The sequence below is a fragment of the Varroa destructor genome, unplaced genomic scaffold (genome assembly GCF_002443255.2).
Source record: "Varroa destructor unplaced genomic scaffold, Vdes_3.0 BEIS01000005.1, whole genome shotgun sequence".
Taxonomy (NCBI): domain Eukaryota; kingdom Metazoa; phylum Arthropoda; class Arachnida; order Mesostigmata; family Varroidae; genus Varroa; species Varroa destructor.
The window spans coordinates 1,492,494-1,500,102 of NW_019211458.1; the positions used below are offsets into that span (position 1 = coordinate 1,492,494).

The window sequence follows — 7,609 nt, forward strand, 5'->3', positions numbered from 1 at the left end:
ACATTATTTAGTGAAAAAATAACAGGAAGCCGTGAAAAATGTCAGGGGATACATTACGTATTGTCACAGAAATAAAACATGCAGTGGCAAAGACCTGTTGAAAAAACCGCTAATTAAAAAAAAAACAGCGACCTATTACCAGACGTAATATGTAGTCGGTTATCTACACGACTATGTATCTAGATGCGGAGTGAGCACAGGTTTCTTTACAAAAGAAGTCTTTTGCTAATGATAGGATTATATCACGACATACTCAGGTTCAACTTTGGGACTGTAAAGAGGCAGGCATATATAATTGCTGCTTGTCATTAAAATAAGCGTCTCAGTATAGCATTTAGCCACAAGAGCATGTAAGGTAAAAAGAAATCAGTAATACATGGCTAAAAAGTATGGGGGCAGTATTCGTTAAGAGGCTAGACAATATTCCGGCGAAGTTGTTTTACGCTTCCAAGGGCATGAACGCTGGCAAATGAGTGAATGCAACGCCTTTGTATGACAACACAACCAGTGGTACCAACGCTGGCATAGAAACAGGAGGCAATTCGAATAGTTAGTAGCTACAGAAGTTAGAAAACGTCGAACCAGTCCCATAGTGATCAGAATCAGATGCCTATTGACCTTAATATTACATTTACATATAACAAATTTCCAAAAACATCGTGACTTCCCAAACAAAGTGTTTGGGAAGTTCCGCAAAAAGAAACGCAGCCTTTTGTAGTTAAAAATCTTTAAAAATTCGTGTGACCTTATGGTACTGCATTAATATTCCATAGTAATTCGTAACATTTTGAATAACAACATTATAAGCAAGAGTAGTGTGACTTCCACAAATGAAACAATATAATTAGAACACTGAAATATAGATGAAGAATAATAGATCTCCGAATGGATAGAAAAAAGATGGATGACGGGAAAAAATGATTACTTGTTTTCAAAAACAAAAAAAAATGGTTCGCTGGTATTGATCGGCGCTTAAGCTTGCCGTAATAAATATTTACTGCAAATAAGTATACCGATTTTTGGTGTGTCTCAATATTGGAAACAGTCGACCCAAATTTATAAGCTTTATATATATAAGTCGTTGCGTACGTCGTAATCGCTCGCCAACGTAGACCAACTAATGAGCCGAGAAATGCGAAGTCTACATTTTATACTGTTATTAAGTTGATGTTACACTTACTGAGGTCTAGTATGACAGACCTCAGCGAAAAGCCAAGTAAATTGGACATTTATCTAGTTAGGAATATTTATCTAGTAAACAGCGTTCTATATGCAACGCGAGTTCTTTATGAGCAGCCATATATAACTGGAACTTATTTTCCTATATAATGTCGAGATAGCTATGGTTTAAAGCAGCTCAGTGCTGCTTAATAATAAACCTACCCTAATTGAGTCAACATGTGCAAACAAATCAACATGATGTGTCGAAGCAAATATATTACTGGAAAAAAAAACCGAAAATATTCCTACATAGCTAAGGTTATCATATTTCCATAACACAGCGTCAGTCCGTAGCAAGCCTGAAGAAGAATAAAATAAGATCCCCCTCTCCTAAGCAGCATCCGTGCTTCAGGTTGGCACCATTTCCATACACTTACCACTGATACAGTGGATGAGTAAATAGAGAAAATCCATTCACAGCGAAACTGAGGTTCACCAACCGACATGAGGGTTTTTATAGATTTCTTTTTTAATAGGAGTCACCTTGATATAAATCCTTGTAGCTTTTTAGATTCTCGGTTTTCTTACCATGAGCATCTCCTAAGTATTTAACAAATGGTGTCTGCTATAAAATAATCCCAAGGCCAAGGAAAGTATCCATAGCAAACGTGGTTACGCCATCGCATAAAGCCCAGTTAAGATTTCAGATATTTAGTAAAATAATTATGACGCCGGACCCATGGCCCCACAATAATTTTGAGGCACTATAAGTATATTGAAGAAAAGTAATCGATTACATTAAAGTTAGCATACTATGATGCAGAAAAACGATAAGAAGAGAAACAATTAAACAACGTCGTGGAAACATCGCAGCCTTAGTCGAACGTACGGCATAGAAAATTGCCAAGGGAACATATTTTGTCTACATCTACAGCTTCTATCTATCGCATTCATTGCCCATATTAGTAGGTAATGATTACTAACCTGTAGTTACAAGCTTAAATTATGAATCCATTGGAGCACGTTCGACGAAACTAGGATGACAGTATCGCCTGCGATGACTTCCTTCTTACCGCTAACTCTCCCACTTTTACCTGACTGACGCCACATAGTCACCTTATTTAAATTCGGATGTAAAATGAAATCTAGCCTGGAACTGGCCGAAAACGAAGCGTTGCTTTGATTGTTGTGTCTGCGAGGTTCTATTCAAAGTAGACTCGCGGAATGCCTTCAACACTCTACGATGCCACTAAACTCACCAGAAGCTTTTCTCGTTATACTCCTGGCACGCTCCTCCTGGCAGAACAGCCTCATAAGTTAGTCGACTGAAGAAGTTGATTTCAGAAGCAGCGTCCAATTGAATAACGCACGAATTCTCTTGTGTTGCTTGTTGTCGCCACCACGGTATCGTAAAGAGGAGAGACCGCCGTTAGTCCCGAGAAACTTTTAGTGCTGCTACGCAACAACAAGGTGAGAATTTGGCATCAGCAAAGGCTTAAACCACATCTCAGCAACATGCAGAAACAACATTGTGAGTTCCTTAGAGCCGCCTTATAGTCGAAGCGGCAGAAATGATCTTGACAACGATGCCAGATTAACTTATATTTTGATGTTCTCGCGTACGGCATTCTCAAGCGAATCCGGCATTTTTTCTGCCAAGAATGCCCTTGCCAATGCCGAGAATTGGTTGAATCCTAGTTAAAGCCAGAGCTTTACGAACGAGGAGACCTTGCGTCATTCAATGCAGGACCCGCATTACACCAGTCTGGGATTGACTACGGTGCTTAGCAAACGCACTTTGTAGTACTTTTGTTAGCTAATCGCTTATCCTTGGAAGGCGCTGGTGGTGAAAAATAAAATTTTAAAGAGGTTTCAAGTTAGGTGTCAGCAGCGGACGAAATTTGAGTTATTTACATGAGATCCTTGGTGTTCTACGATTAGAAAGTGATTAAAAATCAATTCTCAGTAATCGTGTCCCTGATTCTCAAAAATGAGCGCTAGCGGGCTCCATCGAATATTGATAAAAATTGGGCAAAAACTCGTCAACAAAACAGACTTCGGATTCCGTGATGCGAATATGGTGCAATTGTAAAAAATGCAACGAGGATGAAAGAAATAAGCGAAAAGCTACTTCCATACGAACTGCATTCAGGGCGGATTGAAACACGTGTGGCGCGCTATTTATGCAAGCACGATCAATAAACAAAAAATTTGTTTACCGTCGCTTTGGATCAGTCATGGCTTATTCAATGCCGCCTATCAGAACGTAACAGAGCAGGAAAAAGTTATGTTCGAGATAAACAGGTTTTGAGTCCTAGAACAGGCTTTCCCTTCATTGTCCTGAAAGTAGAATTTGCCATCACTTCAAGCCCGTTGGTTATAGTATACATATTGCTGGGCATCTAAAGCATAACGATTTTAAAATATTCGCGGCACACATTTATATCAAGCAAAGTAATGATGAATCATAAATTGGGTCTTATGGCTATTTTCGAAGTTTTATTTTCCACTAGCATGCTATTCAAGGGTGCAGTGATTAGCAGCCTATGACTTTCCTAATATGCGTTATTCCCAGTGTATCTAATTGGCATCCATGGTCTAGGAAGGAAAGCATAGATGCGTTTTCTCAAATAGTTTAAATGCAGATATGAAATTATAAAGGAAAGATGTGCTTTCTATATTTGTCCCATTAGCAGTACACTTGCTACAACGTCAAGCTTTCCTACGGCAAACGATGGCTTCCTACGCAGCTGGCAGTTGACATGACCATAAGCCTTAAGGATAAGATATACCTCTTTGAAAGCTTCCTAGTTGTAACGTTTTGGGATGGCCTCTTTTTGTCACATCCTATTAGGATAAAAACAGTAACTACATAATCTTTGTAAGCGCAAGGCAAACTAAGGTAACTGAACTACATCAATATATACCATTTTTAGCATTCAAAGAGAGATTGCTGAAGTGTTGTTTTGTGCTTTTCGGATGTTTTAAAAACAGGCTGACGTCTAAAATGAGACAAGACTATTCAACCGAGAATATTGGTGTCGCTTAGCTATTAACCTGTATCTGCGAAAAGCAAATTAGATAACGTTTGTTAAGTGCCTAAAAATGACCCTCACAAATGCTGCTTCAACAAGCCACTGTTCGTTTCGACGACGCGTTCGATTCGCGGGTCACAGGCTGGAAAACGTCTCCCTAAACTTACAAACAATGTTTGAATAGTTAATTTCGATTAAAGCGATAGTAATATGTCTAGTCTTCTAGTCTAGAGTCTCGCTTATCAGAGAAATCAATCGAACCTAACAATTTCCTGACTAGGCCAAAAATTCCAACAGTTGAAAGGTTAAATAGCCACCGAGTCTTAAACGCTAAAAAAGTAAAAATATCGATTTTTCGAGTTTATCCAGGCGACAGTTACTCCAGTTGGCGTTCGAATCGGTTCCAAAAACGACTGCTAATCTCTGCGTCAAAATTTAGGAATCATCTAGAACGGCTTGTTGTACTTCTCGACTGGATCAAAAATTTCGCCTCAAGAAGGCCTTTTTCGGAAACTGCATGGCCTCTAGGACTTCATCTGACGACGCATTCAGCCTCCTCGATGTTTTATGTTTACGTTCTACTTGGAATAAGCCTTGTAGTACCGCAGACGTCGGATAAACACGTTTCTGTAGATACAAGTATACGTCTTTCGCCAACTTTGAAGACAGGCATCTAAGGTAACAGCTGGGATCAAACAAACCTATTCAAAAAGATTTCTTTTGGCCAAGCATTAGCAAGGAGTGGCTCACAGCATTCGGCTCCTGAAATAGGTTATGTCCTAAATTTTTTAAATAAACTCGTTTGGATTTTACTACTTTTTAACATATAACGCCAGTCGCTGCGAAAACTTAATTAGAATAATTTTTGCAATCCATAGAGAATATGGCGGTTGCTGTTGAAAAAAAGACGGTATGAAGGTGTATATAAATCTTACATTTGGAAAGCTATTTTGATTTTATTTCAAATTGTATTTTATTTGAAATTGTTACAAAGTCGCACAGACATTACACTTTTCTGTCATTGTTTTTCTTTTTATCCACACATGATAGTGTCTCCTTTTATTTGATGTAACAGGATCAAAAACCATCCGTTTCCGCAATGGATGTGCAGCTTTAACCTCGTAAATTTATCCAACCGGCTATTTTTTTCTTTTTAGTATCGAAACTTTTGAAAAAAAGTTCTAGAGTATTCTAAGTTTTTTCAAAACTTAGAATACTCTAGTAATTGGCCCAGTATGTCTATTTGCTTTGGCAACTCAGGTCATCTCTTTCAGGCACTCAACAAAGAAAACATTGAAGAACGTCCTGGGATTCGGGTGGAGCCAGGTTTGCTCGACCATAGACCTTATTTTGCTGTCAGACACAAATAATTAAATGCGGACAGTTCTAAAGTAGGACCATTAAATTTTCGATTGCCATTAGTACTGTTATTTAAAGGTAAGCAATTAGTATCGTAGACTATCTCTACTTTAAAATCGAGCTAAAAACTATAGCGCCCATCGGCTTTTTTTTCGGTAACGTTAGAAAATTCAAGCGGGGCTCAGCAAAACAGACATGTGAAACACGAAATTAGTGATTTTCAGTACTGTGGGAAGCGCCGGTTTTGTATTTAGATATATGAAAATTTGAATTCTCTAACAAAATTCGAAAAGAAACAGCATTCAGGTTTTAGCCGTAAGTGGCCCAATAATTAGAACACTATCGGTTCAGTTTAAAGAGTATCAACAGGAGTGAGGTGTACAGACAGAGCAGACGAAAAAATATATTGGGCGCGCACAAGGCTGTCGGCCGATCCTGTCGTTTAAATCCTGTCTCTGTAAACAAAAAAGTGCTTGGAGATTGTTTATCGTCCTCCGTTTTTCGTATGAAATTTCCATTCCGCGACACTTCGCGCGAGCGTCGTGCTGGATACGGACGATAATTACCGTTGGCGTAAAAAGCAGGCAGTTGATCAAGGAACACAGGCTAACTCATTCGCAGATAGAGTAGGCCAAGTAGAGCATGAATCGAACGAAAAAAATTGCTCTAGTAAGCAGCAGTGTGGATGCCAATCTAAAGGGTTCATCACGACGTAGTTCTTCACAACTCAGGCTATCGAGGACCACTCTGCTACTCATATTAAAGCAAACGTTGCATTTACATTCCTACAAGGTGTAGTTCACTTAACTGTTGAGGACTCAAGACCATCAGAGGCGTCGTTTATTCGGTGACCACATGCTGAAACGCAATGCGCGTGCTAGGGACTTCTTTGATCATATAATTCTCTCATTAGGCTCACTAATTCGACTGAATGGCTATGCGAATAAATGAGATTGCCGCATTTGGCGCTCAGATAATACAAAGGTGAATGTCGAGCAATTACGAGGTAATTGCTCGTTATTTTAAGGCTCGTTAAGTTAACAGGAAGTTACTGTCTAGTGCGGACTGTAAAGCGAAGGTGTTATTAACTTTTTTTTTTGTTTTCGAAGAGGACGATGGAAGAGCAGCGCAGTGGCGATGGCGATGCCGAAATCGATAGCAAGTTCTATCATGACAAATTTTTGGTGGCCTGAAGTGAGGGTATTCGGTACAAACTACCTTTGGTTTCAACAAAACGCCACAACGCGAGCAGTAAATTATCTGTTTGAAACAAAGTTTCCGGGCCGGTTGACCTTGACGCGCGGCGGGGACTAGCCGTTCTAGTACTGTGACTTGCGTCTCCCTATATTATCCTGTGGGACTATATGAAGGGCAGAATCCTACAGAGACATCGCTTCTCTTCCCCAAGGAAAAATAAACAATAACTTGTATAGATAGTATCACGTATTGCCCGTGCAGAAGCGTAACCACTTAGTTAAACATTCATGCACCAAAATTTGCTTATATTTAACTTGAGTCACCTTTAGCATTTTAGAATATCATGCGTTGTTATTTCATTAATCTGTTTTACTGATTCGATCGTAGCACTGGAGCATTTTCGATACGGAAGAAACCTCCAGAAAGCGTAACTTCCTGGCCGTTCATAGATAGCGCCTTCCTTAGATCTAGTTCCGCCAATTTATGCAAAAAGTTTTGAGGCCGTCTTCAGTACTGCAAATCTTAACGCTTAAACCTGTGAGATACATATATTTGAGAGTATGATACAATAGGACACTATATTCCAGATGTTTAAACCTACTAAATTCTCAAACCTATTAATATACTAAATATGAAGTGCCCGAGACCACGTGAAGCGTCTTTTTTCCGTAACTTTTTTCGCGCAAGAGCATTTGTATGACATTGACACGTAAAATAACGATTGGATAGTGCGCATTAACCTGCTTTGCCAGTATCGGGTGTAGCTTTTACGTTGATTATGGCAATGGCTCTCTCAGTCATCGCAAGAGGTTTCCTGTGTCCTGTTTCTAAGTTCAATACATTTCCGAAAATAAAAG

General features: G+C 39.2%; 1 long non-coding RNA gene across 1 annotated transcript; it reads left to right on the forward strand.

The window, feature by feature from the left end:
* Positions 1-2,497: 2,497 nt before the first annotated feature.
* Positions 2,498-5,594, forward strand: LOC147755164 (uncharacterized). The gene is made up of 3 exons (XR_015328988.1): positions 2,498-2,631; positions 4,566-4,874; positions 5,471-5,594. It is a non-coding gene; the product is annotated as an uncharacterized LOC147755164 (long non-coding RNA).
* Positions 5,595-7,609: the final 2,015 nt, after the last annotated feature.